Below are 9,538 nucleotides of genomic sequence, written 5' to 3'. Positions count from 1 at the left end.
CCAATCCTGGGTCCTCTTTCCTTGTGCATGAGGCAATGTGCCTCAGCCATCTAGCAGCATGTACTACGTGAGAACAGGTCCAAGGGACCTGGGCATCCCTGCGATGGCGATAAAGACAGACATTCCCATCCCAGGATGATTATATCAAGACAACACAAATGGAAAAAAGAGCCTGAATGGACAGACAAGATGTTTGTGTATCCGTCCTGCGGGACAAGACAAAGTAATAATTGAAGAAATTAAGATTATGAATTGCTCTGACAAAACTGAAAGAACTGGAATGCCTGGATGCTGGGAGTGGTCAAAGCTATTAATCTATGGACAAGTGATTACGACCAAAGGATGGGAAGATAGGATGATGTTTTGTGCAGCTCATCTACTAAGGAAGGAACCAGTGTACAAGGTGCAGAAGGTAAATGACGAGTGCTTAAAGTCGTGGCCCAAGAACTCTAAACTGCTGGCATGGGTGGATGATGAAGCAGGACCACTGGCTGGTCCCTTTGATTGATGCAACAATGTGCTTTCAAAGCACAGGTAAAATCCGAGTTGGAGAAAATAAGGGGTGCAAGAACATAATTGATGTCCCAGGAATGAGGAAAGGGAATGCTGTCCTAATGGACTGATGTTGAGCCTGCGGATCTAGAGCATATATGAAGTCGCCAAGGAACTGGGGAGGACTGTGTTCCATTGTACTCATCCATATCCCAGCCTTGGTGATCTCTCAGAGAGACCTGAAGATTGAGGGATTTCCACAAGTGGATGAGCACTTGAGAAAAAGAAGGTCACTCGCACTCCGGCGGATGAAAAGAGAGAATTATTTCTCATCGAAATCAATAAAGGCATATGAAGATATTCCGGATGAGCACAAGTTGTTTAGCAAGACTGCTATGATAATGACATCGATATTCATGCCTGGAGTCCAAACAGCATTGAATGCCAAATGGCTTCAGATTACCAAATGGGAGCTGTTACAGACAATCAACGCCACTATAAAAAGATCTAATGCCATAAAGGGGGAATTGAGGGCCATAGGGTTAATGACCCTCCAGAACAGGTATGTTCTTGACATGATTACAGCAATGGAAGGAGGTGTTTGCGCCAAGGTCGTGCCTTCTTGCTATACATTCACCCCATCTCATGACGGTGAGAATGGAACTCTGAAAATGGAGGAAGAGTTAGATGCTATTGGAGATGACGATTGGATCTCATACCTGTTTTTATGGATTCCCGACTGGAGCAATATTGATGATGAAAATGTTCGGATTCTGTGTATAAGGATAATAATTGGATAATGCCAGAAAACAGAAAGCAGTGGGAATGAAGATCATGATCGATTAAAAGGTGAAACCGAAGACAATGCTCAGACTGAAAGTACCATGAGAGACCACAAAAAAACAAGTATTGTGGTACCCAAGGGACTAGGAATTACGTGGGATGTTGGGTCTTCTGTACCCCAAGTGGAATATGCAATTACATAACCTGGAGTGTGGAAGAACATATTTTTTATTTTTTTATTTATTACATTTGTTACACGCCCAGACCCTCAGGTATCACGGCGAGGTAAAAATATGAAATATATAAAAAATGTGGGTACCGTGAGGCGGGTGACGGAGATATGGATACCAAAGAAATCTTTCTTCAAGAAAAGATCCAAAGAAGCAGGAAAATTCGAGGAGGTGGTTGAGGACTCGACCAGAGTGGGGAATGTAGAGGAGCGGGCGTATATATCCGCAGGATATCCTACTCCCCTACCTCCCCTGTTTTGGAGCCATGAGACCATGCCTGTCTAACTTCAGCTACTGTACCAATAATACAGCGAGCATATGGAAGACGGTATCCATTAAGACGACCATATCGAATGTACCCTCGAGTTCATGACAGCCTGCAGCAGAAACTCCCTGAAGGAATATGAGAAAGAGCTATTAAAATTAACTGATGAGGTCATAAGAAAGCTAGGGAGACACCTCCAGGTTTCTCACACTGGGTATGCATAGCTCTCTGAATCTGAGGTGGTGTTGTATTAGTATTCAAGATCCTATAATCTATTATCAATCAGTATGAGCCATCTGGTGTGGCTATTCGAATGTATTCTGTAACATAGAGGGTTGCCTGTTCTATCAGAACATCTCTTTCCAATAACTGTTTCACAAGTACGTTTATATGTGGTAAAGCCTGTGCTATGATTGGCTATTGTTTCAGAGGCATTGGTGTTGAAAACACTTGCCATTATATGTGAAGGGTAATCAATGTCATGCCATGTCCTACATGATTGTTTTATCACTGTGTTGCACCTAAAACAGCCCATGAGGCTGCATAGGAGCCACTACATGTATTTCTCTAACTTCCTTTGTAAACGCTAGTTTAATTATCTCTTCCCCCCCCTAGTGCTTTCCCTACCATATAGCCCGGGCCAATTAAATTCTTCCAAAAAGCCATCTTGTGTAGTATGCACATTGCTAAAAATCCTTCTTGTGTTGTATGCAAATCAGACCAAATTAGTGCCTCATATTCCCCTTGAAGGTGATTTGTAACTATATACACATTATTGTCCTCAATCATGTCTCCTGTGGGAGTAGTCACCTCTATATCTTGATTGTTTGAAATGTGTTTTAATAGCTTCTTGTGTCTCTCTTTGAATATGGAGACCTGTGCACCGGAATCCAATTGTACCACTAACCAATCCCTTGGATCTTTAGTCTCTGGTAGTGAGTCTGGTGTAGAGTTTCTTTCATTGTTGCCATTGTCCATTCTCAAAGCTGTAGTTTGCCTCATTTCTCCTGGCACTTCTCTCCCTTGGGTGCTGAGCCATGAAGGATAGTCTCCATCTCTGCAACTTTGTGGCTGCCTAATCTATGCCCTATCGTTTAAATGATATGTACCTTTTTCACCACCTTTGCCCTCAAAGGCTCTACTGTTCCAATCAGCTTTTTATAGCTTAGGACTGGTACTATCACTTTATGCAGATAGTATTCTGCTACAAAAGGGCTCCCTTTCTTCTCTGCCCGGGGGTATACTAGAAGCCCTTGTCCTTCCCCTTCTGCCTCTAGCTGAGAAGGTATGACTGCCTGGTTTCTGTCTGGTGCCAGTGGTACTAGTAGGCGGTGCTCTATTAGAGTGTGTATCCTCATCTTAATCCCTTCCTTCACCTTTCCCCGGGTCTATTACCCCGGTGATCCCTGCCTAGGGACTTGTAAGTAGCTGTGACCAAACTGGAGTTACCTGTCTTGGTCACTGGGAAATGCTGCTAGAGTTTGACAACTACTAGTCCTACTGACATCACCTCTTATAAGGGGCATAGGCTCTCTTTCTACCATGGAATATGTGCCCCCAGCTATTGCAAGACTTCAACCTATTGATGCTTCTGCGCCCTCAGAGTCTACTGTCTCTTTCTTTCAGAATGCAGGTGAATGCTGCAATTGAATGAGTCTCAATTACATGTAGGTACAACCCGCTGTACACTGAAACCCACGATGACATAGTTCAATGGGAGGATTGCAACCTGTTGGTGCTATGATTGCTAACAAACTCTGCCTCTGCTGAGGAGTGACCTGAGGGTAAGCTGCCTCTAGCTGGCTCAGTCTACTGGAATACCATCTAGGGATGTCCTTGTGCCTTGTGGGGCCAATGCCCAGTAAGGATCTTGGGTCTGGAATGGAAGTGCTCCTTCCACCCCTACTACTGCTGGTCTGTGTGCTGCTGGAGCATCTCCCAGGACTCTATATTCTACAGCTTGAGCGCAGACAGTGACAACATGTCTCACCAGAATGTCATAGTGCTCGTGGGTAGATGGGCCATTTGCACCCCTATCCAGGTGGAACCCAAGGATGTGTCCTAAGGTTATCTCTCCCATAGCCATTGGAAGGATCATGTCTAGCCCTTGTGTTGGGGTAAGTCAATCCTCCTTGAAACCACTCACGGTGGCCTCTGTGTTATAAGGCTACTCCAGGATACCCATGGTGTGCACTGTATTTGATCAAGAGCCCTCCTACGGTGTAGGGTCTCAAATATGTCCCCTGGCTTGGTACCAGGGGTCTTCATTTATGTGAACCGGGGTTTCCCTGACAATCCTCCAGGCACTGCCCCTGTGAAGGTTATACTGACATTCCTAACACCTCCTTCCTGTAACTACCCGGTCACTGCACGGTGGCAATTCACAGATATATTCCTGCACGGTGACAGTTCACAGGTATATTACTGCACGGTGGCAGTTCACAGGTATATTACTGCACGGTGGCAGTTCACAGGTATATTCCTGCACGGTGGCAGTTCACAGGTATAGGAACATCATCATGCGGGTTAGCCATTCTAATACCTTTTAGCTTGATAGCTGTCAAGAGTATTCATTCTACACCCTGCTCTTTGCCACAGTATTTTAATGCCTCCTAGCTTGATAGCTGTTCAGAGCACTTGCTTGAAAAGATACCCATCTCTTCACTAGAGTGCTTTAATCTTTGGTTTACACTCTGCTCGTTGTGTCACCAGGCCTGTAGCAACCCCTGTGGCTCGTCTTCAGTAGCCAGGTGGGGAGAATATTGTTAGGGTGTAGGAAAGGTTAGCAATGTCCTGCTGCGGTCACTAATGTGACGTGATTCTTATCACCCCTATCGACAGTGCCTTTCCTCTACCCATAGGGCAGTGTCCATGTCCCCCCGCCAGCAGGGGTGTGGTAGATCTAGGGGTAAGGAAAGCCATGTACCTGTCACAGTGCAGCACAGATAAAAGCAGGCAACCGCCCCTGCAGAGGTCGGCTGCTCTCAATTGCCAACAAAGGAGAGGTTTACCAATGCCACATATATTGAACCACCTTTGAGAGTTTGTGTGTTCTTGAGGCCATCAGTGACAGCCTATGTGAGTCTATCCACTCTCTTCATTAACTGAGATTTTCTGACACCTGTGAGAAGTCCTGTTGGTGTCATCTTCATATGAATGATATTGCATTCTCCACTTTTTGAAGATGACAAGGGAGGGTACATGAATGCTAACAAGCAGGGGTGGCAAAGATTACCCCCAGGGAGTCCTTCAATGAACCAGAGTTGGGATGGGAAGATAATTCCCCAACTTTCCTCTCTGCCCTCTATTGGCTGCCCTTATGACCCTAACTGAGCAATATAGCATGCTTTGCAATTGTGCACGCAGCGCTACAGCGTGAAACAGGATTGCCTTTAGGGTCCCATTGCAGATATGTTTGCCCTGGTACTGATAACCCGGGCAATTGCACATGCACCAATGGGGTCCCAGGTGGACAGGGTGGCAGAGCGTCTGACCTCTGCCTGACTTAACCTCGTCCCACAGTGGTTTGCACAGAGAAGAAAAGCTTTTCATGAATTAGTTCTGATGATGAGAATCCTTAATCGGCAATTTGTGGTTCTTTGAGAGTTTGCTCATAGCAAAGTTCATTGATGCACCTTGTCTGTCTTTCATTCGATTCCCGTCGCCTCTTTCCTTTTGTGCTCATTCATGGTCTTCTTTCTATGTCTTCTATGGTTTCTAATCATACTCATCATGCTACCTTTGTTCGCCAAATCATGTTGTTCTGTCTGTTCTTGAGCCTCCCTGTGCTCGGGCTCGGCTTTGTTCTCTCTCTCTCCTGCTGCCAAGGACTGCACTCTGTTTCCTGTGTCTTTAAGCACTGCTTCCCCGTGTTCTGAAGGTGACGAACGGGGACCTCAAGGGAATGGAGGAGGCACCCGATAACCGGGGCAGGGGCCTTCCTCCTTCCGCTCTCTCGTCCCTCCCCCCACAGTGGCAGGGGAGAGGGCGGCAAGGTGAACAAGGGAAAGGGCGCCAAAAGCCCGCAAAAGCCCGCGAAGGGCAACAAAAGAAGAAGGAGGAGCTTGGGCTACATAAGCGGCAGGCGCCCGGCACATGAGCACTTGCAGCTCTTCTAGCAGCCGGGCGCCCGCCAAAATCGGAGGATTTCGTTTGTTTTGAGGATTTCGTTTTAAGGATTGCTGAGGACTTCGTTGCTGGCGGCACCTGGATCATTGGAGAGTGCACGGCTGGTTGGCGACGCGCACCGGGATCTTCCCGCTATCAAGGCGCGGCGACCACGGGGGAAGGAAGTAAGCCTCAGGAAGCGGGCTCAGCTGCGAGGACGACCGGAGCCGTGGCGAGCAGCGGAAGGAGCGGCCCAGTCGCCAACGCCGTGTGAAGGAGCGGCTCAGCTGCGAGGACGACCGGAGCCGCGGCCAGCAGCGGAAGGAGGGGCTCACCAGTGAGGAGGGCTGGAGCCACGAACAGGAGAGAGTGGTATCGAGCAGGGAGAGCGGAAACAAGAGAAAGGAGGAGGGTGCAACAAAAGAGGTCCCACCGGGCAGCTGAGCAACGGCAGAGCTCCACATTGAAGTTTAAGCGGTGCACGTAAGACTGACATTAATTGGAGTTACATTGGCTAAGGAGAAACATGGAGATGCAGGGGAAAAGCCAGGAGGACCAGCAGAAGGACGATCTGGAGGCGTTGTTGATGATGGCAAGGAGGGCTGGGGACAAATATGGCACCAGCTGGATGCAGCAGATGGCATCACAGGTGGGAGCTGAGGTTGCAGGGCGCAGCCAGAGGTCGGATTTGCCGCTGTTGTTTCCACCAACACCCGTGGAAGAGGCATGGGTGGAAGTGCACTCCCAGGAGGGGGAGGGACAGGACATTGAGGAGCTCGAGGAAGAGGACAAGCCGGTCGGCAAGAGGAAAAGAGTGATGACCAAGAGAGCAAGGGACAGCCAGCAGCAGGCGGCGGCGGCGCAGAAACGGAAAGCCAACCCTAAGGGAAGGGGGAGGGCGCAGGAGGTTGAAGCCACACCGGCACCTGTTCCTGCTGAGGCTCCAAGGCGGTATCCAGTCATTTCGTCGAAAATAAAAGATCGAATGACCATTTGGTGGAATACCAATTGGTCGAAAAAAAAAAGGGTGAATTTTTTTATTTATTTATTTATATATTTTTTTCGTTTCGGTTGGTAAAAAAAAAAAAAAGAAAGAAAAAGGGGAGTACGGGGGGGAACCCCCCCATAAAAAAAAAAAAAACAAATCGACCATTTTTTCGGCCATTTGGCATTCGACCAAATGGCATTCGATCATTTGGTTTTCAACCAAATGACTGGTAACCCTCCAAGGCCAATGGGAGGTCCTCGCGGCTCACCTGTAGCCACACCGGCGGTAGCGGCTGAGGGTCCAACCACCTTGGAGATGGTGAAAGGTATGTTCAGGGAATGTATGGAAGCATGGGGGACTGGTGTAAATGGACAGATACCTTTTAATAATAATAATGCCTTGAACCTAGTGGGTAAGGGGGCTCAAGGGGGAAGTGTGGTCTTGGAGCATGGGGGCCTGTTGGGGAGTCAGCCCGTTGTAGGCGTGAGTCAGCCAGAAGTGGGGGTGAACCTGGTGCAGACGGCGACACAAGGGGCAAGCACCGCCTATACGCCCCAAATAGGGGGAACACCATGGTGGGGTGCACAGGCCCCTCCTCAGGTGCAGGGGCAGGAGCCGGCTAAAAATAACACAATATATGGGAGGCCCATGCCAGGGTTTGCACCAGCCAGAGTGGCGATTAACGCGCTGGCTTGGCACATCCCACTGGCATACAAAGAGCGGGTATGGAGGAAGGAGTTCATGGATATTCTGGAATTGGTGGGGATGGTCCCCTCGGGACAGGGTTTCAGTGAGCCAACGGAAAGGGAAAAGGAGAAGAAGGAGAGGCCTAAAATTGAGCTCAATATTCATACCTGGTTGAGGGCATTTCGGGTGTATGCTACCATCATGTTAGAGAAGTTCCCACAAGATGGCGTGGCGTTGATGGCGTACAAGCAGTATATTCATGAACAGTATTTAAAGCATGGGGGAGATGCATGGATCAATTATGATAGGGGTTTTAGACTCAAAATGCAGGTATGGCCAGCAATGACCTGGGATGAAGTGGACGTGGGAGGATACATAGACAAAATGGTCCCACCCAGGCCAGTAGATGAGACTGTTCCAAGCGAAAAACCGCCACAGGGCAGGGGCAGGGGGTCCTACTCAAGGAGGAGGGGGTCCTTTCGAGGGAACTCTTCCTGGAATAACCGTTCCAACTACCAGGGGGAGTTGCCAGAATGTTGGTTCAAGCACTCAAAGGGCCCAAGTGCAAGGAGGCACAGCTCCTCCAGCAGAGAGAGTAAGGCAAAGGGCAGCACAAAAGGCAAAGAAAAAAGCAAGCATGATTAAAACGCAACTACCAACGCCAATACGTTTACAGGCCGTGATTCCTTTTCTGAATGCATGTTGTGACAAGGGTGATGCAAAGTTGTTGTGGGAAGGTTTCAGGTGGGGTTTTAAGATTCCTTTCAACGGGCAAATGGGACCAAGGGAGGCGTGTAATTTAAAATCCGCTTTGACAATGCCTGAGGTCTTGGCACTTAAAGTGGGAAAAGAAGTGCAGTTGGGGAGGGTGGCGGGTCCCTTCACCACACCTCCTCTAGACAACCTGGTAGTGTCCCCCCTGGGCCTGGTACCAAAAAAGGAAGTGGGGCAGTACAGATTGATAAAGCACCTGTCTTTTCCGGAAGGGGGGTCAGTTAATGATGGCATTTCAGAAGAGCAATGCAGGGTTCATTACGCGTCATTTGAAGATGCGGTGGAATTGGTAAAAGCGTTAGGTGAGGGGGCCCTCATGGGGAAGGCCAACATAGAATCGGCGTTCCGCTTGCTGCCGATTCACAAGGACAGCCACCATTTGCTGGGGTTCAAGGTGCTACAGGAATACTTCTATGACAAATGTTTACCGATGGGGTGTGCAATTTCATGTGCTTATTTTGAGAAGTTCAGCCGATTCCTTGAATTTTCAGTAAGGCAAAGAGCCAAGGTCGGGGGGATACTACATTACCTCGATGATTTCCTTTTTATTGGGAGAAAAGGAACACAGGATTGCAAGAAGCTCATGGGGGTATTTCAAGGGTTGATGGAGGAGTTTGGGGTTCCACTGGCAAAAGGTAAAACTGTGGGTCTGGTCACGAAATTGGTATTTTTGGGAATTGAAATTGACTCGGTGGCTGGAGAATGCAGGCTGCCAAGAGACAAAGTAGGGAAGTTGAAGGAGGTAATTGCAAGGATGTTGGGCAAGGAAAAAGTCACGTTGAGGGAGCTTCAGTCCCTGGCAGGCGACCTGAATTTTGCAAGCAAAGTGATTCCGGCAGGTAAAGTGTTCGCTAGAAGTATAGAGCTGAAAACGGTGGGCTTGCAGCATGCGGGCCAGCATGTGCGCCTAGGAAAAGAGGTTAAAGAGGATCTTAAAATGTGGAATACTTTTTTGGACTACTTTAACGGGGTGTTGATGTGGAGAGAAAACTTGGGGAATGGCAGTAGCCGGAAGCTGGTTACTGACTCGTCAGGGGCACTAGGGTTTGGGGCCATCTTGGGTAAGAGATGGTGCGGGCAGGCATGGCCGGCGCAATGGCAGGCAGAGGGGATCACCAGGCACATTACGGTACTGGAGTTGTTCCCGATAGTGGTGGCATTCAAGCTCTGGCCAGAACAGCTGCAAGACAAAAAGGTGATGGTTTGGTCAGA

This window comes from Ambystoma mexicanum, chromosome 9, assembly GCF_040938575.1.
Source record: "Ambystoma mexicanum isolate Mex_15411 chromosome 9, UKY_AmexF1_1, whole genome shotgun sequence".
NCBI lineage: Eukaryota > Metazoa > Chordata > Amphibia > Caudata > Ambystomatidae > Ambystoma > Ambystoma mexicanum.
The sequence above is the reverse complement of the archived record's forward strand: the minus strand, read 5'-3'. Positions refer to the sequence as shown.